Source organism: Numida meleagris, chromosome 3, assembly GCF_002078875.1.
Source record: "Numida meleagris isolate 19003 breed g44 Domestic line chromosome 3, NumMel1.0, whole genome shotgun sequence".
Classification (NCBI taxonomy): Eukaryota; Metazoa; Chordata; class Aves; order Galliformes; family Numididae; genus Numida; species Numida meleagris.
Genome location: NC_034411.1, coordinates 32850707 through 32876698, shown reverse-complemented (window position 1 = coordinate 32876698; position 25992 = coordinate 32850707). Strand labels below are relative to the sequence as shown.

The window sequence follows — 25992 nt, the reverse complement described above, 5'->3', positions numbered from 1 at the left end:
AAGTGTTAGTTACTGATGAGAAAAATGCATTCTGGTTAAAAATATATCATAGCATGTATTTTTATTTATTACTAGAATGTCTGTGAAAGGGAAGGCTGCATTTTCTCAGGTGTTGGTTCTTATGGTTTTCCAGAGATACTACACACGCATTTATTACACAAGAAATAGAACCTACTGCATTTTAGAAACTCACTTTCATTTCAATGAACATTGCACTAGATTCTACAAGAGCATTATTTTGAAGGCATGTTATAATTCTGAACTGGCACAATACCCTGCTGCTTCTCAAATTGTCATTAGCATTTATGCTTTCTCAATTAATACAATAATTTCAGAAGCACATTATTACAGCTTTTGCATAAAAGTTGTGGATAAATTGAAGGTATTTTGCTCTTGCCTTTATTTTTCTCTATAAACACAAGATTGCTTGACATCTGGCCAAATTGATTAGCTGGCAAGCTTGAAAAGAAAACTAAGTACTTATTTTTTAATACTGCAAGTATAAAAGAGAAATTTTAATTTTCAAAATGAAGTTCAGGAAACAAAGTTTAAGTGAATAAATGATGTGTTTAATATCATTCTGATAGTAAAGTTATGTGGAAAAACATCACCAAGCAACAGGGTGTCCTATTAATATAATAAACTGGGCAAATAAATAAATAAATATCCCAGGAAACCAAAACAGCAGAAAATCTTTAACGTTTTTACATTAAATATTCGTATATAGCTATTACTCCAACATGCTCCATCTATAGGAAAAATTACCTGCATTAGGTAGGAAAATTACATTTTGCCTTCAAAAGTTTCATTCCCAAAGCAATTCACATACAATTTGGAACAAAACTTCTCAGACTGGAAAATTAAAATGTTCTGCATTTGTTGTTTTGCTTCATTAGTTTTTAGGAGAACTTTTCTGGTTTTGGTTTCAGTAATGCACCTCTAGCTCACATGTACTAACTGGTGTTAGTCTGCTGGCTTGAAAAAAACACAACAGAACTAGTAGCATTTGAACTACCTAACCTTGGATACATACAAATTGCTCATGCAAAAAAGCAAAAGCAATTAGTCTTCTCAAATGTTGGATAAGTGCTGATTCACAGCTGAATTTATGCTTTCAAACTTTCAGCAGTGATCTTGGTTGCTTCTTTCTGTCTTTTTGTACCCACATGCAAAGTTCAGGTCTATATCTTGTGCTTCCTGTATTTTGGAATGGCATTCATTGAAATTTGACTAGCAATTTCTTTGGAATATCTAAGCATACATGATAAGATATATACAAACTAAAAAAGAAATTTATTTTTTTAGAAATAGGTGCTGATTGCCGAAACAAATAATCTGAAATCTATATACCCTGATTTCCATAATTATGCCCATTAATCACAGATCATATACTGTCAGAAAACTGTTCAGTATTAAGATACGGTGACAACATAATTAGACTTTTAACTTCTATTTAGATTGCTAACTTCTTGATTATTTCATTGATATTCAGAAGATGCAGAGTATCAGTATTTTGTTAGAAATTGTCCTCATGCACTCTAGTTACTGTGACTAAACACGTAATTATAAAATGATCACACTACTGGACCCAAATTAATCTTCTGAGGTGTGTTATTGTAGGATGCTGGTAAGTATATATTTTTGTATCTGGAGCCATATGGGTGGTTAGCACAACACAGCGGTACAACATATGTGGCAAGAAGGAAGAGGAAAATATTAAAAAAATGAATATCCTTTTGTTCTCTATTTTGACAGCATGGGGTGTGTTGATAAGACTAATATTTGGATTTCCTCAAATCTCTTCTGGGATTTTGCCTTATTTTTTTGTCCTTATTATGCTCAGCTGTGTGCCTAGTTTTACATCTTTTTCACTCTTATCCGGTTGCTGAACCATGTCCTGAGGACACTAGTAAAATAAGAGACATTGCTTCTGCCTTCTGTGAATCTGACATTATTAGCTATGCTCATCAACAGTGATTCATGCTACCATATTGAGAAAAACCTTTATTGCCAGGGAGTGCACAGAGGCGGTGCATGAAGGCAGGAGAGAATTTGAGTCTGTGGGAGATCAGATGGCATGCTGCATGTCCTTCTTTTATGAAAATTACAGACATTAAAATATTAGCATGGAGAGAGTGTTGGCAGAAATAGAAACAACTAATTATCAGTGTAATCTCTGCCTCTGTAAAATCAACTAGATAAACACTTTCCTTTTAAATAGGTTATATAAAAAAGACAAGTAAATAAAATAGCTAATCACCCTACATATAAATAAGATTTCAGTGTGTTCTTCACCCATGTTTTGGCGATTTTGCTTCAGGGATAGGTTATATCTTGCAGTAGGACTGTGGGGGTCAGTGCAGCCCTGTTCCTCATTCTGCCCTCCTCCGCTGGTCACTCTGTGCCTAGAGGAAACCCAAATGCCTTTGGAGGGAAAAGCCCAGAGTTAGTCAATGTCAGAGTGCAGTATCAGTACAACTTTCTCCCTGCATGACTGGAATGTTTCAAAGAAACTCTGCTTTTGTCTGTTCTTTTTATCCCTGCTCACCTTCAGGAAATGTGAAGCAACAAGCCCACACTTGAACACAACAAATGCATTTTCACCTGGCTAGTACTGAGATGAAGAATGGTTCTTCACTCCCACCTCACTTCCAAAAACAGTTTACTAAAACATTATGATCTCTTCAAAGGCTTGGCTCCCCCACCTTTTCTTTCCTCTATTCAGAATGAGGCAGCTATCAGGCTGTTTGCTCACCCATTCAAAAAGCAGAGAGGTGACAAGTTCCAGCATGCAAAAGACGAATGTCATTGTCTGTACTGTTATGACTTCGAGGATGAATGTGTTGTCAGCAATGTTTTGAACTGGTTGCATGTGATTACATGTGTGAAAGCCCTTGGCAATTGCTCTAGCTTTTTTTTTTTTTCCCCCCTCCAGTAGAAAGAAAAGCTCTGCCACAGCCTGGCTGTAGGACTGGAGGGAGACTTTTCATCTTACCTGTTGAATATTCATGCACTGCACAACATCTGTGTTTTTCAGGCACTGTACAAAGAAGTTTGGCCCCCCAGAGAACTGATCTGAAACGGATGTTTGAGGTTTTTAGATGCTATATGTTTTAGTTTTGAATTAAGTACATCTAGGCAGTCATTTAATGAGATGATTCAGCAATGACTTTTGAGATAGGATGACAACCCCTCATCTCTAAACACCTGGCAAAATCCTTCATGCTTAAAGCATCATAGAGCTGACTACAGTGCCTGTGTACTGCTTGTGGTTGTAGGTTTCAGATTTCCAGAAGACTTTTTTTGCTTATGTTTCTGCAGTAAAGCTGGGTTAAATGGCAGCACAAAGCTAGCGCTGGCTCATAACAGTTATACTAAATTGTTAGCCTAATTAAGTGTTAAGTGTTAGCGTACATTAAGTGTTAGCCTAATCCTGAAGAGCATTTATTGTGGTACTCCTACCATCCCTCTCTGTTATCACAAGAAGTCTCTTCTCAACAATACTGTTTATTTCTTTTTCCTCTGAAATCTCACAAATATTGAAATAAATCTGTTTACCTTCAATTATTATAATTTTTTTTTTAACAAAAGTAGTGATCTCTCTATTATGTATGGCAGTTTTCTTCATGTTTCTTCACTTCTGCTGAATTCTCAAGAATTACTCCATTGTTTAATCTAATCAGACTCTATCAATGATTTTTATAAACCCTTTACAGCATCATGCCAGTAGCAGGCTGTTTATCTCAATGATCAGTGCACGTGCTCTTGGGCAGGGTAGAGTAGTGCCACTGAGTGATAAGGAATGTCCATTCTGAAGATTATTTTATCTGCTGTAAGTTCAAGAAGCTGAATCCAAATGCCCACTGGAAACAATTTTTGAAAGGGTCAGCTAATTTTATTTGACGCTAACGTTCTCTGCCACTAGGTGAAACTATGCTATGTTCACTGATGCCATTGACTAAGTCCCTGTCTGAAACGAACTGGGGCAAAGTTTATGCACCCCGTGCTATAAAACCGACTTTTGGAAGGAAGAAAAAAAATGTTTGTGTACAATTTGTAATTCTGAGGACTACTTTATTGTCAATCTATAAGAATCCCAATACTCACGTAACATAGTGTAAGCAATACACAGACCTGAGGTTTGAATATTGTAATAATCATCCCTCTGGAAAGGGATTGTGATTTTATTTATTTATTGCAGTGCTTTAGCTCTTAGGGATCTCTTCGATAGCATTTTTCTTATGTCTGAGAACTTGAGTTGATATTGAAGAAGTTAACTGCAGATTTCACCTCTTCCATGAGGTTTAATTCTTCCTCACCACAAATCTCTTTTTTTTATCTGTAATACACTTAACCTTATCTTCCCACTCCCAAAAAGCTAAGAAAGAATTTTCACAGTCAAAGACTGTTTTGTTCATTTGGTTGCTTTTAAAAATAGAGCAAATCCCATTTGGCAATGTGAACTCTTCTGTGTTTCTTGACTTTTCCAAAATCTCTCTTGGTAGCAGGACACCTCACACAGAGAGGTGAGATAATTGTGCCAGTTTGCTATGGGGCACAATTGTGAATTTGAAAACTGCAAACCTTCTATTGACTTGTAAGCTCAAAGTACATGAGAGCCATTTGAGATTTGTTCTGCTTCTAAGTAATTAATCATCTGTTTTAATTCTTTCCTCTCCATTTTCTTAGTAAATTCCTGGCAAATACAGCGGCAAATTATTGAATTAAGAAATGTTTAGACACAATGATCATTCAGTTCATTTTAGCATGTCCCACAGAGAACATTTGTATGCTATTTTCCAGTTCTGAAGTCACACCTAAACTATTCATGTTCTTAAGAATTTCCTAATTATTTTTACTATTAAACATGTAATTTTTACTTTTTAGTATTTTTAAAAGAGTCCATGTATTTTTTTCCAAACTAAATGTCTTCCTGCATTAAAATTGCCCATTCCCAGTGCAGTTTAATATTATGAAGGCATATATCAGGAAATATTACAGAACACACGACTTGATCCCTGTTGCCCTTTTTTGTTTCTGTCTATGCAAAGTGCATACAAAATACTTCCAACTCTGGAGTGGAAGCATTTGTAACAGCCATTGCCCTCGAGCATCAGGATGATCTAATGTAAATGACTACATAGGCTTTCAGCTATGGGGATTGATATCCCTGAGTCAGTTTCATATCCTCCATCAACCTGACATAAAATTCATTGCAAGGAAGAGAGCTTTTTTTTTTTTTTCCAGCTGGGCCTTAAAATTAGTATTAAAAAGATCTTCAGAAGGCAAACTACAAGTTCACCCAGCAAAGCACTTAAGGATGTTTATTCTTACCTTTGGCAGTCCAACCTTAAGGAGATCAGTTTCTATGAGTGAAATTGAAGATAGACTTTTGTTGCTCCTTCTGAGAAGCAAGGTTGACTGAGAAACCTTCAGTCACTTGTTTCCTTATTCCATTTCATAGAGGACTTTGGGGTGGCGGAGAGCAGTTCTTCCTGGAAATGGTAGAATTTTAGACAAAATTGAAAACTTAGTTTGTGCTTAATTTTCTTTTCACAAGACCTACGACAATTCAGGGTAGAATCGCTACTAAGAACTGACCATCCTAAAAATGTTGGTGGATCCATTTCTATATCACTACTTAAAAACTATGCAAAACAGTTGCTATCTTTTTGCCTCTAATTCACTAATCTTAAGAGGCTTGAGTATTTCATCTGAGAAAATATTTTGTTGGTTTTAAAAATATATTTATTTTTCATTTGAAACACAGACATGGGTGCAATTATATGCCTTTTGGTAAGCTTGATCTTTCATTCCTGCGAGAAATCAATAGAGCAAGCAGCACTCTTCACTTGTGAGAGCAGCCTAACACCTGTGATAAGTCACAGGACTTGCTATGCAGCATCTTCCCTAGATAGAATCTGCAATCCAGTGATTGTATCTTTGTTTTAGGCAAAATTTAGCTCACAACTCCTACATTAAATACAGATTGCTACTGATTCTTCACATTCCAAGAATAACAATTTAGTTTTTCAGTCCTTGTTCTCTTCTCAGCATTACCACACTGTACTTTGAATGAACTTGCAAAAAGTTCAGGTTTCATAGACAGTGAATATGTTTCACAGTTTTTCACAAACTACTCAAAAATACATTTTATGTTGCAGTAGGAAAAATCAAATGAGTCAGTGCCAAAATAATGCCTAACCTGTGTCTATGGCAAACACTGCAGAATTGTTTGTGGCTTGCAACTATGTTAAAGCATTCAAAAAGAGCAGGAAACTGGGCTGTGTGTTTAAGTCGAAATTCTGTATATACACCAAATAATAAACATCTTCCTCTAAGGAAAAGAAAAACACAATATTTTGTATTTGTATGCAATAAAATATCATGATGTAACACAGCTATGATGGATAAACAGTGATTTTACAGCAATAGCCTCCTGTTGAAGGAAATGAATGATGGTACTTTACAGATCAAAGCTTTCCAGTTGATTCAGGGTGAAATCTTAATAAAATAATAATTTTAGAGCCAAAGAAATTGGAAAGTTTACTTAGGTGGAGGAGGAAACATTACCGCATTGAATCAAGCATTGCATTTTTCATTATGGAGTATACAAGGCTGAAGATCGGTTTCAAGTCAGTAAGTTACGGCCTGGAGAGAAAAAATAAAAATAACAATAAATAAAACAGAATAAATTGTGCTTTGAAAATCATGGTAAGTGGTTCTAAAAATACAGCTTGAAAAATCTAGTCACAGATTTTAATAGGTGAGAGAGAAATCCCCTGCCAAATGTAGTCACCTAAGTTACCATTTATTATTAATTAGCTGTGCTCCAGGACTGCACAACCAGATTTGAAAAGGAAAGACCTTACCACCCCAGGTGACTGAAGTGTGAGAACAAATTAGCCTCAGTACAAGATGCTGTTTGCAGTGTTGTGGAGCTGGGTGCTGTGCTAGCCAGTTGTCTTTGGGCTAAAAATGTGTTTCAAAGGGAACAGAACACAAACTAGTGCAACATTGTCTCTTGGACACAAGATACTATATGGTCGTACAGAGGCTCATAGTTCTGCATTCCAAAAAAAAAACCAAACAAACAAACAAAAAAAAACACCGATCAGTTTGCCACTATTCCCAAAACCCTGCAGCTAGACTGCTGCTTACTACCAAATCCACTTGCAAAGTGCTTAGACACCCAGAAAGCAAGATCATATTCAGAGAGAGGTTTCTCACACATCTTACCATACGAACATTCCCATCAGCCACAGCTTTTTTTTTCCTCCATGTTTTTTCCTGCTGTTTAATTTGTATTCTACATTAAGTACATACATTATTATTAAGTACGCGCATTATATTTCATACATTGCAGTTTTTTAGGCTGCATAGATCAAATGGTGCATTAAGAATTGCTTTGCAATGTTTACCTGTGAAATCTGTAAGAGATGTAGCACATTCAGTTCATCACTGACTACATCATAATGTGTTTATTTCTGCACTAGATGTCCCATATGTACATACAGGTCCCAGACAGGAGCACACCAATCTCTCTAAAGATCAATACATCTGTTTCTGCTCCGAGTCCAGCTCACAGCCAGCCCATGACAGGTACAGCAGAGCTGGGTTACGTGCACCCATGGCCTATTGTGGGTGGTTACATGAAGCACTGGTAAAGTGTGCAAAAAGATGGTCGCTCAATTTGGGGATTTATGTAAATCGTACAGGAACACCCCAAGCTTGGAAACACAATGGTCTCATTTTATTGTCTGACACTAGCGGGTGGTGGGTGATGCTAGAACAAGAAAGCCTTACAGTTCTGTTACTGTCTTATAATTGATCTGGACTGGTTAGTCTAAATTAATTATTCTTTGCTCATTACATATTATTACTGAAGATCTGAAAAGGGTAATTAGGAACAGAATAAACAGTAGTAAATTGTATCTACACAGATGATTTGACAAGGCATCCCATGTGTCTGAGAAGACAAAAAGTCTTGTGGAAGAAAAAGACAGGAATAAAACATTTACTTCTACGTCTAATGAAAGGTGAACATAAATGGTTCAGCTGTTCTGTCTCACCCTCAGACAGGGAGATGTGCTTCGTTGCCTCGCTTATTAATTCAGTGACTCCAAGTGCATACAAATACTTTGGGTTTTGGGTTCAATACCTGAGGATATCTGACTGTACCAAACCTTGAAAGCATGCTGAAATAAATGGGGAAAGGGATAAGAAAATTTTGAAAATAATTGAGTTGTTTATTTTAAATAAACTGTAAATACTGACAAATAATAACTTGTATTATGTACAACTGGTAAGAGTAAGAAGAACAGATGTTCAGTAAATGCTTTAGCTAAAGCCTCAAGATATTAATGTATTGTAGATGAACTTGCTGATGTGCAGGAACAAAAATCAAATACATATTAGATGGTTTATGAATGTTTGCTGTGTTTGTGAATATTTATTCTCTTTATATTTTAGTATCAGACAGTGTTTTGTAAATACAGTTGAAAGATCTCCAAATGTTTTGCGTTCCCCCTCTGTTAGATGGCAGTATTGTGCCAGTCACTGGTTACTTCCAGCATTAATACTGTTTTAGCATTCACCTTACCTATTAATACATTCCTCATTTTGCAGTAGAATTAGATCCAGCAGTTGTACTGTAACATATCAAGGATGCATATTTGACAAATAGGTAGTACTGCCAACTCCTGTAGTTCAAAGCATATCACCAGATCTTCAAAATTCCAAAGAGCAGACTTAAAGTTATCTATAAAAAATATCATTTTAGAAACCTCAGTTACCGTCTCTTGGATTTTGAACTAAATATATTTGGTCCCATTTTTGCCCAGTAATTATGAGGGTTTTGGGTTGTTCTGCTCTCTTAAATGGAAAACAATGCCCACATAGAATCCAGAAGTTTTCACATTCAAAATCAAATGAAAATATAAAAAAGTAAATACAACACACAGTGTATCCCTAGGCTTATGAAACTGTCATGACAATTAGTAAAATTTAAAGGAAATAAAATGTCTCTATATATCCTCTGTCACTCAGCATTAGTCTTGGTTTGCTAAAGATGCAGCACAAATATCTCGCTCTGGAAGTAACTGCGTGTGACAACGAAATTAGTCCATTTTCTTTGTACTGGGCGGAACTCATGATACACTGTAAGGACCTGAGCATTCTAGTAAAGATAGGTTTGTCCCAGAAATAATAGTTAGGTTTGCTTGCCCAGAGTTAGATGCGCTTACCTGAAGTTAATATGCAATTAGGATGTTAACAGTTTACCAGGCCATTTAGGAGTGGCTACACTGCAGGAAAAAGGAGGGAAAACTGAATGTAACAGAGCTCTTATCTTAAAATCAACCACCTTTTGTTCATTCCCTGTGGTTCTTGCCATTAACACTTTCCAGCTATCCATCCTAATGTCTTCACCCATCACTGCACTCCTTTGCTGCAGCCACTGCACTTCCACTGACTCCATGTCTGCCTCTGACCTTTGTTAACTTGTGAAGACACAACAGGAAAAGTGGGAATTGAAGCAATTGGTCAAGAAAAATGAATAATTATCACCAGTAGGCAAGACATGGGAAATATCAAGGTCACTCTGTATTAACTAGGGAAAAATTATAGTTGTTACTATTGAACAGTAGTACTTCTTACCCTGAAAACTGTAGCTAGATTGGGATTCTAATTTGCCAAGACTCTGTACGCTCAGCCTCCCAAAGTCATAACATTCATTGTTCCAGAGAGCTTAAAGGCTAAACCCAACTGGTGTAGCAACACACCTGGCCGTCTCAAAAAGAGACGGCACCTATAAGAGATGAGTGAGGCATGTACAGGGAAGAAAATGATACAGAAGACTAGCGGCAAATCCTATGCCTCTGGTAGCTTCAGGTGCATACAGGGTACTTGCATTATTGTATGGAGGGAGGGGCTGCCTTATGTACAGCACAGAGCAAAAGACTGTATGTTACAGTATATATCTATTGCAATTGAGACTTTGATCAAGCCTCTTCCATATCTTCTTCTCTTTCCAGCTGTTGTTTCTCCTACCTATTTTTAAAAAAGCTCTCCGTAACGTAGTATGCTAATATCACTGGAGCCCTTAAATGCACTATGTAAATATGAATCATTCTTTACATACAAAAAAATAATCATCTAGATAAAACCCATTATCTCTGCAACTGAAGTAGTGTACAAATCATATGACATCTGTTATACTTCAACATCAATTTATGATAATGCATTGCTTTTTTTGTTATAAGCACAAGGTTTAACAAATATAATAACCTTAACTACATTCTGAAGATCAGTAATTTAGCTGAAAGTGAGCTACAGGAACATGAGAACATGCCAGAGAAAAAACAGAAAATACATAATTTTCCTCTTAAATTACTTTCCCATATCAAATATATGTATTTTGGGGGTTCTTAAATGTGCTTTTTATAGACATTTTAAGTTTTTACTTTGTCCTGACTATTAAATATCATGAGACATATTAAGGGTTACTGTAATTACTTTGTTGTTGTTATTGTTTCTAAAGTGTTTGTTGTATAGTATTAACCATTTGTGAAAAATATCCTACCTCCATGCCCCACATGCACGGACAGCCTGGATTTGAAGCGCACTTTGAGTTGTGTTTTTAATCTCCATGAAGCTATATGAGGAACAGAGGACATACGTGACTGTTCCTAGGCCAGTCTCCTGCTACAGGAGCTCATCAGATTTCCAGACCCTAGCTATGCTTCTGAACTGGATTTTTAATGGGGTGCATAAATTTTGAGCGGTCTGTTGCTAGTGAACTGAATATAAGTTAAGTAGATGTGTAGATAAAAATGCTATTTGCCATCAATTTAAGATAATACATAGTTAAAGATGTCATGAAAGCCATACAGGAGATCAGAATTTTTTTTTCAAGCTTCTACAGAAAAACTGTGAGCAAATTTTAACCTACCTCATAAAGCTTAGCCATGTGATTTTATCTGATTCATTCTTCTATATAAATAGATAAGGCATGTTTTTTAATCTTGCAGACAATGCACTGAATCCTTGAGGTGTGACACCAATTACCGGTAAAGATTTTAGGAAAGAAAAGAGCTGGGTATAGAAGTCACAGATATGTCAACTGGTAAAGATGTTTGTTAAAGGCAAATGATCAGATGGCTTATAACCTTCCATGTTTGTTACTGACCTCAATACATAGGCTCAATCTGTGAGAAACTCACTGAATTTTTTCCTTTTTTCTTTCTTGATTCCCTCTAAAATAAATGCTACCTACACAAACATTTTCCCCTCCAGATCTGTCTGAAATTTGCTTTTTTTTTTTTTTAAAAGATACCTAGAGAGGTTTGTAAAGCTGAAAACAAGATAAGAGCAATATATTACACTGCATTATAAACATCTCCAGCTTGGTACTGTCAAGGCACTCTACTGTTCACACTGACAGAAACGCATTCTCTCATGCTCCTGTGTTTGCTCACCCATGGCAGCATCCAGAAGGAAGATCACTGTTTGGGAATTTCCCTGTAGCAACAAAAATACATCTTCCATAGTCACCTCTTTACTACCCCTTTTCCCCAAGATCTCCCGCAGACATGCAATTGTCTGGTGAGAAGAGTACATAGCTACACATCCAATTTATCTTAATATCTTTGCATTTACTTTAATGCAGATCAGACTCCTAGAAGCAACACAATGAGAAAACAATGAAACGCCTTGAAATCCTCTTCTGTCTCTCAATATCTGTTATTAACAGAAAGTGCTTGTAGGCCTGTTCTTCTTGTATCAAAGTATTACATTTATGAGTTTCACTAACAAAGTTTTAAGACTAGGCGTGAAGAAAATTACACGGCTAGAGGATTACAAGAGTAATGTTTTCTGCCTTCACCCCATGACTATGCTCTTCTAGTTCTCTCCATCTCAAAACGTAGCAACCACATGACAAATCCATTTTGTTTCCACTTCGGAAGTAGAACAGAGACAAAGAAGCTGAATGTCTTTGCTGTTTGACATATCAGTCAAAAAAACAAACAAACAAAAAAACCTCTGAAAAGTCGTGTGCAATCACGGTTCTCAGAAAATTTCTGCTGGGTCTCTGCAGTCATGAAGGTTTGTAATCAGGTTCCAAGCCTCTAAATAGATTCTACAACCTGAGATTGTCCCCTGACAAATCTCAGGTTTTTACTGGACAAGATCTGGGCCTAAAAGTCACCCTTCCTCCTCTTCTTTGTGATCTTGCCTTTTTGGAACCATTCGCTCAGGCTGAGCAGCACTGACCCTCTCTGCAAGACAAATACATGTTGGAACAGAATCATTTTCTATCTAATCTTCTATCTAATCTTGTTTGATTAGTTGCTGTTTAATATTAACTAATTGCAATTTGATAGCTGCATTGGATTGTATTATACAAATGTCTGCTTAATTGGAAGAGGACACTGATAAATAAAACAATGGCCCTGCTTTCCTTTTATGCAGTTGTTAACTTTAGGTAACTTAAATTGCATACAAAATAAATAGCGTAACAAAAAAAAAATCTAGTCAAGAGAATAGGTTTGGAGGGCTGAGAATTTATAATCATTGATTAAAAAAGTAAACTTCATAAAGTTTCTGTTGCTGTACTAAGAACTCATTTATTTCAAGTAGATATTACAGTCTTTAACTGTGCTTGCGGCTTATTTCATACTTTAATTACAGTCCATATAAACTATCCAATCTATCAGCCAATGTAACTGATTTTGAAAAATGTTTTGTGGTAGAGCTGCTTATTTTTTCTTCATTGTTTTTGAGGACTATAAATTAGCTCTTTTGATGCAATACAGACATTGCCAATGGTATTTCTGATTAACTTTGTTATTACTTCATAGCATGTATCCTTTCAGGTTTTTTATTTTTTCTTAAGTATTTACAGTAGAAAGTGTACATATTTCATATACTGTATTTAACATTCCCTCATTGTAACTTCGGGACTAGATGAGCAGTATTGTTCCTTAGGTTTTGGGCAGTAAGTCAGACTGAATTGAGTACTTTTGTGAATTCTTAGCTAAAGAGGTATTAAAAACTAAATAGTCTACCAAACAATTGTAATAAAATTAAATTTTTAGAGGCAAAAGTGAAAGAGAAATGGCACTGTAACTAGATATATCCCATCCACCTGGAGACTGGGCAGCAGAGCTGCCCTAAACAATGAGGATGTGCTGGGAGCAGCATGTGTACAACACAAACTCAAAGGCTGAATATCATTTATGCAGAAAGACTGGACTTGGTTTTGAGGTCCTTTGTGGTTTCTTATTCTAAAGACCTGAAGCTAGTTGTTTTTCCTTCAAACCACTCTTCAGATGTCATAGAAGATCAGAAGAACTTTTCCTTCAGGACTGTAGATGATCCCTATCCCACGTCTGCCCTTCCAGGCAGTCTGTGGGCAAAGTTTCTGCGAGCAGGAGTGGGAGAGTGTGTGACTAATCCTGCTTTCTCATTGCTGGAAATATTTTCTCTCCACGGCATGTATAAAAACTAAAATGAGTTCAATTAACTGGACTACACCAGTAAACAGGGAACACACAGCAACAGTTGAATGATTATATAGGGCAAAACACTGTGGTAACCAACTGACTGCAATATGCTCTACTAAATTTAGATCATATATTGTACACATGGGGAAGGTGATGGGTACTGTGGTCAGCTAGCTTGGACTTGTTCGCTGTCTTATTGATTAGGTGTTCAGGTCTGAACTGTTGTAAATTCTTTCACATCTCAGTGCATACTGTCAAATATGCTGCCTGGGGAGCTCAGAACTACAGTTCTGTTTAAAGACAGACTTTTAAATTGTTTCTTTTCTCAGTGTTCATTTGTTCAGTTTTTCTTTTCCACTGCTTACTTCTTTTGGAGCCTAGTCGTGAGCAGAGCAATATAAATTTAAATTGTTATTGCAGCAGCGTTGTGAAAGCGGTGTCTATCAGCTGAAGTAAATCACTAAAGCTACTTCAGGATTTAAGCTACAGTTATATTTTTTTAATTGCAGGACAAATATGTGTATGATATAAATCTGACCAGATTTAATTTTTTGTTCATACTGTGGAAAAAAATAAAAACTATCATCATTCATGTACACATTCAACATACTGCATGACAAGCTGTTTATATGTTATCAATGTAAAGCAACAACCACTCCGAGGCAAGATTAGTTTATCTAGTGTGCTCATAGCAGCAATAACAACAACAAAAGAGATAACTGAATGGAGCAAAGATTTTTAAAGTCCTGAGAACGTTTACCACCAAGAAGTTTTTTTTTTTTTACTTACATTTCAACTACTGATCTTAAATATTGAATACTACTGTTACCCTCCTATGTATATAGATTTAACATACATGTAATTACAAGAAAATACACAAGTTATGGTGTTGGTACACATTGTTCCTAAGGCTACATCCTTCCATTACTAGATACCATTTCTTTTTCTTTTGCCATGCCACTTCAAGCTGTGCTTTTAATTCTTTCTAAGGAAAAAAAAAGAACTGACAAAATTGTTCAGCTTTAGTGAGAATAACATCACAAGAACAGCATGTTATTTGGAGAATATAAAGTAAAATTACATAAACTTTCAGTTCCAGTACGTAGTTCTGAACCCTCATCAATAGTTCACATTCTGCACAGAAGCATTCTTTGATTCCTGTACTCTTCTGTGTTTCCCATTCTTTTCTGTGTTCACAGTTAAGTTATAAGCAAATTATAAGCACTGGAAAGATTTCTGTACTGAAAGATGTAGATTTTCATATCCCTATACACCTATGAAGTATAGCACTAAGTCTAAACTGAAAGTAACATCTGCAGCTCATGAGTAAGGAAAAAAGCCCTTCTGACATTCCAAGACCGAAATGCGTCAAACACACATGCTAACTTAGCAAAAATTGTATAACACAGGAAACAGAAATAAAGACTACCTTCACGGCAGCAAAGAACAAAGAAAACTGGAGCTACTGAGGATGACAGTAGGAGTTAATTAAGGAGAAGAATCATAGAACAGACATAAACAAGGAGTCTGCAAGGATGGAGACTGATGTTGGATTTTGCCTCCAACAGTACAAGTGTAACCACCTGTGCCACTGGCTAAGGCAGAGATCCTGCAGGAAAAACCATGAGCTATGCGTGTAATCACAGATCATGTGAGAATGCATGCATTAAGGAAAGTCAGACAATTTTAATACTGTTCTTTTCTATTTTACACATTCCTAACTAACAGCTGACATTGTTTCACTAACATAACTTAAATTCATAATTATGAAATAAATTTGATATGTACATATAGTAACACCTTATGTGCATTGTAGAAAAATACTACAGGAATTCAGCTCTACAAGAAAATACTGACTTTTTTTTTAAAGACAATTATCATGCAAATGTTTCAAACTGTCTTTTTTAATACGAACAGTAAAAAAGCTTTATTAGTTTTATTAATAAAGCTGTGTGAGATACCAAGTTAGGTTTAGCAGTAGCGGAAAAATTTTAGCTATTGTATACTGGGATAAATGTTTCTGTGAGATAAAAGAGCTGGACCTACACTAAACATAGACCAGAGCATAAGAAGTGACTAGTAGCATTACGGACATTGAGAGTTTGTTTGCGTCTGTTTTAACAGAAGATCCTAACAGCACAGCAAGTGGCCTTCCATGGCTTACAGCTGGACATTTTAAAGCCACCTAAAATTCTTGTGCATGACTCTGAAATTCATAGACTATCCATCTGGCAGAAGGAAGCTGAACATTGGTTTGCAGGAGTCCTGAAATTTCTCTAAATTACAAGTGCAGAACATCAGCACAACTTTGATAGAGCACACCATGCAGTGGTTCTGTATCAAGCTGTACCATACACTAATGCAACCAGGAGGAACTCTAGCATTCAAGTCTAAATGAATCCTCACTGTCTGGCCATGGAACAAACATTAAGTACTACCTGTATTGGTAAGGGTCATTTTTTGACAGCCCTATCCCTATTTGCTTTGATTTAGGCTTTTACACACAATAGTCTAACTAGACAAAATAAAGGAATGCAGTAAGTTTCTGTCCAACATGTGTAAAAATCATCCAAAACACAGAAAAGATCTGAGAAAGAAAAAGCCCAAATGAAAGAAAAGTTTAAGAGAAGTAAAAGACTTGACATCTGGCTCAGAAACAGCTTCTTGACTTCAGCATTTTCACAGAAAAATACCCTGACAACATCCAGCTTCACAGCATTAGAGATGATCAATAAGTCAAAAGAATGAGTTTTCACTTTACATCATACTGAAACATCACAATGAAAATTCAAGTGGAATTTATTAGATCAGCTATATTCTGGTAGCTATATCTCTTTCTAACGTATGGCTTCAGAGACATTTAGTAACTAGTGCTAATAGCTGGGTGTTCTAGTTCCTATCTTTTTGTACAGCTACTGCTTGCATTTCATAGTTCATGTATCCTTCAATTAGTCTTTTTCTTCTAAATCTGTGTCCCAAAAGACAGACAAGAGTTCAGCTCAATTAAAATAAATAATGGATGTGGAGTACTATGCCAAGCATAGCATTTCTCTCTGGCATAAAACATATGCAACTGTCAGATCCCCAAATCCAATCAGTGAAATAAATGAGAGAGAATTGAGAGTGCTTCTTCACCTCCCAAAAGCCTTAGCTATCCTGTAAATATATGGGGTAACATTTCACTCGTATAGATCAGGAAGAAGTTGTCTGAGTTAGTTTAGTGGTTATTGCAGTAATGCCTACAAGACCTACGCAGTATCAGAACCCTGCTTTTCTATGTTGCACGCAAAAACAACCTGAAAATTTACTCTTAGTGGGCAAGGTAAAGAGTTAATGGGAATTAGAGGTTTGGAAATTTGAAACCGGTAATGCCAAGCTCAGTGGTAAAACCAAGAAAATAATGCACTATAAGAGACCATATGGAAGTTATCGTCAATAATATTTGAAGCACCTACAGAAAACATAATTTGGACTGACCAAAATCTCTTAGGAGTCAGCAAGAGATGTTCCCTCAATAGGCACATCAGAGCATTTCAAGGAGACTTTGTGAACTCCTTAACCCATCTTCTTAACCTTTGAACTATATAGGTAAATCCACTCTCAGGCTTCTTTTTTTCCCCCTCTATCTCCCTTCACTTACCTCTCTCCTAGTTTTCAGCAGGTATTAACGTACCTCTCACAAACGTATCAGAGGTAGAGAGGTACAGATATTCCATACATTGTGCTTCAAAAGTTTGCTGTCCAGGAATGTTTTTAGACAATGTAAAGCATTTGTTTACTCTAGCAGCTTGTCAGGCAACTGAGCTTTGTTGAAGGCAAAATTTGTTTTCTTGCTTAAATTTGAAAATTAGGCCTAAAAATCAGACCTGCACAGAAGGTGTTATTTAGTTACTGAGTAGGGACTGTTGCTAACATAGCCTTCACACCACCTGAAATATCCTGCTGCTCTTTTTGCTAATGAAATGATAGGACCTACTTTACTGGAGAGGTAGATTGAACGTATACGCTGCCTATACACTGTCCACCTCAATTACACTAGTCTCTTATTATTATCACCATACGTATCCCACCCCATGGATCACAGATTTACATTTTAGTTATATCTTTCACTTACTATAAGTATTGTCCTGTTTCCTTCTTGACCTTATTTTTCGTCAGCATTCTTCTTTTCTCTCTGAACAATAACCACACATCTACAATTTGATTTCTACAGCTTCAATTACATCACAGGTCAGACAGGAAACTTGTCTTTCTTTCTGCGATATCATGATTCAAATTGTATGCCCTGATCATCATGGAAACCAGGCTTCTCTCTTCAGCACTTTTATAGGATCTCTTGCACTCATCCCGGTGTAGGAGAAAGGAGCGCTATCAGGTCTCCTGAAGTCTGCTTGGTCTTTCAGCCTGCCTGTGTTTCAGTTTCTGCAATTACTTCGCACTGTCACAGGCTCTGATTTGCAAAGCAAAACCTTTTCAAATTGATTAACTTAGATTACACTAGTGCTGCCATGAGGGATCACACCCAAACCCAACCTGAGGTCCCTGCATGCCCGATCACAATATCCAAACAATGCAGTTGTGAAGAACTATCACAGACTGTTTTCAGTCTTTATATTATTTTCTCACAGATATACCAGGAAGAGAGTCAATAAGAAATACAAAATCATGGAAGAGGAAATAGGACCCAGCAAAGTACTGCAGATGATAACCTAGCTCTCTTGTGAACAATTGCTTTGGAATTAGAGAAGCCAGTGTGAAATTTGTGCTTTTTTTCCTGGAATACTGTACTCTTGGGCAAGTACTGCATGTAAAAACTGGCCAAAGAACTTCTCCCAGCTTTGCTTTTACCTTTTGAAAGAGGAAGATGTGCTTCTTTGGTTTCTTTTGCTAAAAGGTGGCAAGATTGTCTTTAAGTTTCATGTTTGATTATGTCTTTCTCTTTTCTGTGCAAGCACTTGTGAGGAAGATAATGTACCATAAACTGAAATTCTTTTCTCAATATGATTAATTCCCACAAATAAAAAAAATCCCAAGTATGGGTTAGATTTCTTTTCCAGCCTTTTTACTCTGGCATTAAACAAAATTGATAATATTTTCCTGTTATTTTAACAAGAATGTAAGTGTATTGTACAAACAGGCAATCATACCTCTTATGACACATCAGGCAGTTCTGTAATTTTCAGCTGTCTTCTAGATGCTGTAAAGCTACATTTACCAAGGGATGACAAGGAAGATGGTTCAATCAATCAGCTATTTCAGCAAGATATCATTTTTGGGTAAACAAATTTATTTGTCCCTGGTATAACACAACTGCTCAGAAATCATTTCAGATTGACCTTACTTTAATCAGGCCAAATCAAATCTTGTTTGTTTTACACTCACTGCTGTAATTCAGAAAAAGGTGCTGAAGCCGATGCACTGATTGCCAGAACTAGATTCCTTAAAAACAGTGTTTGAGCAGTTACATATGCTGAAAGACCAACTTCAGTTAAATTTTTAGATAAAACTTGAATTACAACCCCCTCATAAAAATCAGCATAATCTCCCAATTCAAAGAATCAAATCAGCACCAAGCTGCATTTCCCTCATAACACTATCTCACTAGGGCCCTGACACACAGAAGAAAAGTGCTTGCATATTATTGAGAAATACTCATCATAAAGTGATCAACAGATCCTTTTCAAAATGCAAATTTTAAAAGGCAAGTTGATGCAAGTTTGTCCAGGCTGAATAAATAACTAAAGCTTACGGAAATTATGAAATCCATCCCTTTTCCCCCACAGATTAAGCACATTAGAAATCTGTGTCATACAGCACTAATTAGAATCCAGAATTACTATCCAGTTATCTTACTGTACTCAGCCCATAAAACTTGAGAAGTGAAGGAGGTAAGCAATCCTTCCATACTGATTAACTAGTCACTCCTCAAAAACTTTCTCAGTTTCTTGTTAGTGAAATGGAAATCCAAGGCACAGCTGAATATGAGATGGGTAGATGATAAAACGTTGAATTCAGTAAAGTCCTACAGAAGTTTCTTCCTGCATCTCCCAGGCAATTACCTGTGCTGCAGCAAAACACCTGCAAGTACCTCTCACTGCAGCGGGGATGTATTTCATATGATTGAATCACCAAGGATGTGTTCAGCTGGGACAAGCCCTCAAGCAGATCACGTAAGACGACAGAAATATTGAAGGAAGACTTGTCTATCTGCCATTGCCTGTATAATGGTGGACAAATAACCACTAAATGTTTCTACCTTCTGAGAAAATACAAAGAAAAATCACTGTCTAGAACAAATAATACAATCTATACCAGCATAGCTCTCTGAAATCAACAGTTTTTTTTTTTTCAGATTATGTACACAAAGTATCAGCTCATTTAAAGGGACAGCACTCTTTCCACATCTTTCAATTGCTTCCTCTATCATCTCAGCATCACGTAGTTTCCTGCAGATCAAAAGTCATTTCTCTGGCCTTTTCTGCATAGAATTAAAAAAAAAAAAAAAGAAAATCCACAAACCACTGGGTCAATATATTAGCTTGCTTTGTATGGAAGGCTAATCTATCCTGAACATTCATTTCCACAAAATCAGTGGGAGGATATAAAAATAAAAAATATGCAAGAAGTCTTATTTTGTAAATTGGGTTTATAAAGAAAGATCATGAGAAGAATAAAATTAAGAAGAAAAATTGTGGTAGAAAGTAGGCAAAGCAACAGACACTGTGAGAAGAGCAGTACATAATGCTGGTGAGAAGCCAGCAAACAGCACTGAAGAGGTTAGCGAGCATGGCAGTATACAAGGTATCTAAGGGAGATGTTCAGAAATGAATTTTCATTTCAGCTGTTCCAATGATAATGGAATACAACTTCTGAGAGTGTCTGTTGGCTGCACACCTCAGAGACAAGTCCACATTTATGTGATCTAAGTTCTGCCAATATGCCAGTACACATTTCCAGATGAAAATAGTTGATATATTTTAGGAATACTCTATTTTCTGGAGATTTGTTTTGAAACAGAAGTAAAACAGAAAAACTAAATTGAAATCATAACTCTCCATTGTTTTGATGGAATGAAGGATTATTTTCTGCCAAATGTTTCTAAAAAGCAAACCTTGATGTCTGTTTTTTTTGTTCCTAAAACAAAGCGAATTGCTACAATGCATTATGTAGAGCTGCAAGTCCTCTCGACAAACCCAATTATTTATAAGTATTTTTATTTTATCTTGTGAATGCGAAGTCCTTGACTAGAAGACAACCATCTATTACAAAAGTATTTTGGTGGATAGCATGCAGAATGGTAAATATATGGAAGCCATTGTCACAAGGACAACATACAATAAATCTATTTAAAATGAATAAAGATAAACAGCACATACATTCTTGTGCCTTGGAAAGTTTGTGCAGCCAGCTCAAAAAACTGATCATAACTCACAGCTATTTGTTTTTTCTGTTGTGTTTAAAAATTTATGACTGCCCATATGTCATCCATTCTCAAGGCCCTTGACTTAAAGAGCCAACATGCAGTCAGTCAAAATTTCTAGCATGATTATTTGAGAAAAAGAATTTATAGTAAGAATTCAGAGAGAGAAGGAAAAGTAAAGCATGAGAAGTGACTTGCTATCGCTGAGGCTCATCAGTGACCTCTGTTGTCTCATCCACTAACAAGAAAATGCACATTCCCCATAATCCATTGCTGTATTATAGGGCAGCAGTGGCTTTGTGGTAAATGACGCTGATTGTGTTATTCAGCAAGAAAAGCCCCACTATTTCAAACAAAAAAAAGCAACCACTATTATGCATTTTAGTAGAGAATGGATGTTCCTGTGGCAGAGGGAAGTTCTCTGGAGTCCAGGTACAAGGGCTACTCTGAAAGTAGTGCTTCCTATTTTATTATGTTGGCCCATAAAGTTAAAGGTGGATGTTGGTGTATGGCAGTAGACATTGAACCTTCCCAGCAACATCCCATTACATTTTCTAGCTATGCAACAGATGGCAGAAGAGGGGCAGTCTGGCAAAATGGCATCTGACATGGTAGTGCATATGTAGCAAAGGTGTGTGTATGGGACCTGCTGAGTCATGGCCTGAACCACTGATTGAGCACCTGGAGGAAAGACCCAGTCAGCCCTGGGAGCACAGGTGAAGGCAATTCACCTGCATGACAAGTAGGGGTGGAGCCTGGCTCCACTCCTCTTAGGCCTCATTTAAGGGCTGACTGCCACTGAGGAAGGATCTCTTTCTGGAGATCACTCCTTGGTGGAAGCCTTTGCCTGCAAACCCAGAATCTTCTGATATGGGTGAGCAATCCACCTCCCTCTCCTTGTAGCATCTTGCTATCATGCTGGTCCTGCCACCTCTCTTGTAACACCTTTTCCATCATGTTGGTCCTTCTGATGGCAACGGTGTGCAATTCATTTCTCCACACAGAAAAATTTGCACCAACTGACGTTCATCAGTGCTTACTGAACATTTATGGACACCAAACGCAGATGCAAGCACAGTGAGGCTGTAGGTGGTGCATTTCAATAGCAATTATAGCAGTGTGAAAGAAAAGCCACATTGCCACACACAACTGTCACAACGTGAAATGATCTCAATCCGCTCATGATGACGAATCAACAGATTATGACCAGGGAAACTGTGCACAGAGCTAAATACTGACTTCAGTGTGTTGGAAATGATGGTGGCAACATTGAAATACTGCAACATTTCTGCAGTAGGTTCATAGTGAGCATTCTTCGGTTGGTCCTATGAATGCTCACAAAGAAAATGAAAGTACACTATATGAAAGTTTGTCAGGACCTACTGAACCAATGCAAAGCTGAAAGTGACAGTTTCTTGGATCACAGCATTACTGGTGATGAGACAGTGTCAGCACTATGAGACAGAGTCAAAATGGTAGTTCATTAAGTGCTCCATTAAATAGTGTTGTTGAGTTTTACTCAATACCTGATACTCAGGATACATGGGCATACATAGAGGTTCTGGCACATTATTGTGAGATGCTACTTGCTGCTATGGTCAGGGTTGCTACAAAGAGGTTAATATAAACTGATTTGGCCTTGAATGTCCAGCCTTACAAAACAGTCTCCACCCCATCACCAATATAGACTTAAACACGCACTTCAGACCCCAAGCCTGAAGGAAATAAATACTGTAAGTAGTCATCACCCAATCACATGTGGCTCCCCACAGAGAGGCCAGTTCTGTTCTTCAGGTACACGTTAATATATACTGGAAGGTAATACTTATGGAGAGTAATGGAGCTCTGAATTTGCCCTCTGAAAGAGAACATGAATAAATTTATGACAGTTCAGTTAGGTGTATATTATCCATCCCTCATTTTTGTGAGGTTATTTTACTGCTTATGTTCAGTCCAGCCAATGTACATGTGCAGGCTTTTATGATAGTTTTTACACTCTTAGTCTGGAAATTGTCAGTTCAGCTTGCTATATATCAAGCCAAACTCTTGTTGATCACCTCTGCCCTTATTCTTTCCCAAAGTCATCATATGTATTCAGAAATGAGGAATACTGCTTACACAGAACTCTCCTTCAGAACATCCTGGAGGAGTAAGAGCTGTTTTTCAGAGGAAGCCATAAGACACATTGCAAATGCTGATATTGAAGAGCCAGCACTTCCTGCCTCCTATTACCCTTGTGTTTTTCCCTGAGACTTTTGCTTCCATTAAGAACACGATGCCTTTGAGAATCAAGCACATTCCCATCAAGTTCATTCCCAACCTTAGCACTTGTAAGCCCCATTTAAGTACTGCCAACAAGACATTCTGTCACCACCCTAGTTTTAGGCTGACCTCCATAATGATTATACCTCCCTTTAAGATTGCCATAATGTTGTAAACTGGAGTCCTCAGCTCTCCTGGTAATGGGGACAGCTTTAAAAGCTGTTAGTAGCTTGTATTCTCTGGCCTCTGTAGCTCTGCTGATAAAAGGCCAATGTGTTTTAAGTTCTACATCATCTTAACTTATATTTGATAGCAATGGAATTAAACCAGTGCTAATAGAAGAAAGATGAAAAATATAAAGTGGATAAATAATAAAGATTTGCCGCAGTCATATGTAGAAGTTATTTTTTTCCTATGCTTTCTATCTCGATCTAAATACAATTTCAAACAGCAGACTAGTCAGTGAATGAGCCCTACACTTACACATTAGCAATGTAACACTGGGGAAAAAAAAAAAAAACATACTTGCCCACTGGAAGGAAAGGATGAGCTACACAGGCAGTTCTCAGATCTCACTTTTTGAGCTACAAATGTTAACATATAGGGACATCTCTCCATACCCATTCACAAGGAAATCAAACTCATGACAGCAGCAGAAACAATGTTAGTTGGGAAACGTGTTACAAAAGTCAACAGAACAAACGAACAGTCATTATGATTCAATTCCTGTTGCTCTTCAAAATCTTGAATCATCTGTTATGTAGTGGCCCTTCTGAAACCAAGTGGACAGTATTTTCAGATGAAGCGTGACACGATGAAGAATTCTGCACTTAAGCATTTGAGTTATTTGGGAAAATACAATAATATTGGATGATCTTTGTCCTGATTTTTAAGCCTACAACTTCCTTCCTGACTATTAAAAAGGAAAATGTAATGATTATTTTCTCTTCTCATTCTCCAGTTAAAAAGATTTAAAACCTAATCTGGGTTGCAACTACATCTTTTAATAAGAGGTAAATGTCAGCATTTAACCAGCAAGGAAATCTGTGGTAAGAACAGTGCCAAAAGAGGACAAATGAAAGAGCACATGAATATTGAATAGCTACTTCTGACTTTTTTAATTTAACCCTTGTTTTTGAACTATCTCCTAATTTACTGATCTTTCATGGCTGTAGCATTGTTCTCCTTTATAAGTACTGCAACCATCAAATGATGAATTGATTTGTTGGAAGTGGTTTTCTGAGATTCAGAAACCATATACTTAGGTAACCAACAAATTACATATTCTCCATAGCATTTTTGTGTACAAAGAAGCACCAAATACTAATCTGCAAATATAGCAGTAGTTGTTTCAGAGCATAGAAGAAGTTAGCTATAATAACATTGTGAACATAGTCTCTGTTGAAGTTACACTGAACCTTATTTACAGTAGCTTATCTTCCCATCTATAATGGGATAGAAAGCACAGTAACAACAGCAGAGCAGCAAGGTCCCAGGCTACAGCAAGTGAGAATTTACTCAAATGCAACATCTATAGGCACAGTAATAAAGGAGAAGGGGGGGGGGGGGGGGGAGCCCGACTACTTACTTCAGAAAGCCTCAGGTACACAGGAATCTCCAGTGAGATACCCTTGCCTCTACTGCCAACCCTTAAATGAGGACTGGGAAGGGGTGAATCCTGGCTCCACCCCTTCTGGTCACTCAGGGGCATTGCATGCAGCTGAGCTCCCCTGGGTTGGCCCTGCCTTCCCACCAGGTGCTCCAGTGATGACTGGTTCAAGCCATGACAGCAGTTCTGCTACACCAGTTGAAGAAAATATACAATTCATTTTTAGTATTGATAATTCTTTAAAACAAGTCACAGAGAAGTTAAACACTTCAAAGGTAAGGCATGCTTCACACTCCTCATACCATCTTTTACCTTTGAATTACCAAAATGCTCTATTTCTATTTGTTTTAAAAATACCCTTTATTTCTGCTTACAGCACGGCGGATACTGCTGCCCCAGGTGCAAAACTGCACAAGATTTAAAGGCTATTTGTTTTCAAACATCCTGTTTCTCTCTTTTGAGAGCTACTGCATCTCCAGCTGCAAGTACTTCAAAGAGAGACAACCATTTGAGAAATGAGCTGCAGCTGAAATCAGGAATTTTTTTTTTAAAAGTTTACATGCTGAACAAAGCATGATTTGGGGTTACAAGCACTTCCAATATATTTCTAGTGAAAGATAAGTAATTGTTGCTTTAAAGCAAACAAACAAGCAACATACCTTTGGTGAATTCTTGTTTAATCATTTTAAGTCCCAGTTCTGTGAAGTATTTTAGCATATAACTCAAATTAGACAAGTACTCTACTGTCTTGTTGATCAACAGCTTTCCCTTTTATCTTCTGCAAGCACTAGTCTGAGTCTGTTATCTCCCATAGACGTCATTACAGCCTGTCATACGAAAGTATACGTTTAGTCAGACTTCCAGGTGACCAATGAAATGATTCCTGTTTTCTATGCATTATTTCCCCATTTCTCACAGTATGCTTTCAACACAGGAATGAAAGGAACTTAACAAAAGGTCAAGTTCCTGCCTTGTTTTCATCCTACGCTTAATTTCTTTGTTTACATTTGTACTTGTAGAAGGGGTAGGAATGGTAAAATGTGTTTACATATTTTAACTTAGATTAACTTTAAATTAACTTCAGTTTTAAAGGACAGTAGATTGGTCCTCTTAAGGATTTTATTTTAAGAATTAATTATCTTAATACAATAGAAAAGAAAGTAGAGTGATACTGAAAAAATAGAAAACTTATTTCT

The 25992-nt window shown here is 36.9% G+C and overlaps 1 long non-coding RNA gene across 4 annotated transcripts; it reads right to left on the bottom strand.

The window, feature by feature from the left end:
- On the bottom strand, positions 42–24806 carry LOC110397191. 4 transcript variants are annotated; one of them, XR_002437600.1, is made up of 6 exons: positions 24776–24806; positions 8603–8761; positions 8073–8198; positions 6574–6651; positions 5335–5495; positions 42–2424 (listed from the first exon to the last, which is right to left on the bottom strand). It is a non-coding gene; the product is annotated as an uncharacterized LOC110397191 (long non-coding RNA). The 4 variants fall into 4 exon arrangements; XR_002437598.1 differs by lacking the exon at positions 24776–24806 and adding an exon at positions 9246–9305; XR_002437601.1 differs by lacking the exons at positions 8073–8198; positions 24776–24806 and adding exons at positions 7240–7293; positions 9246–9305.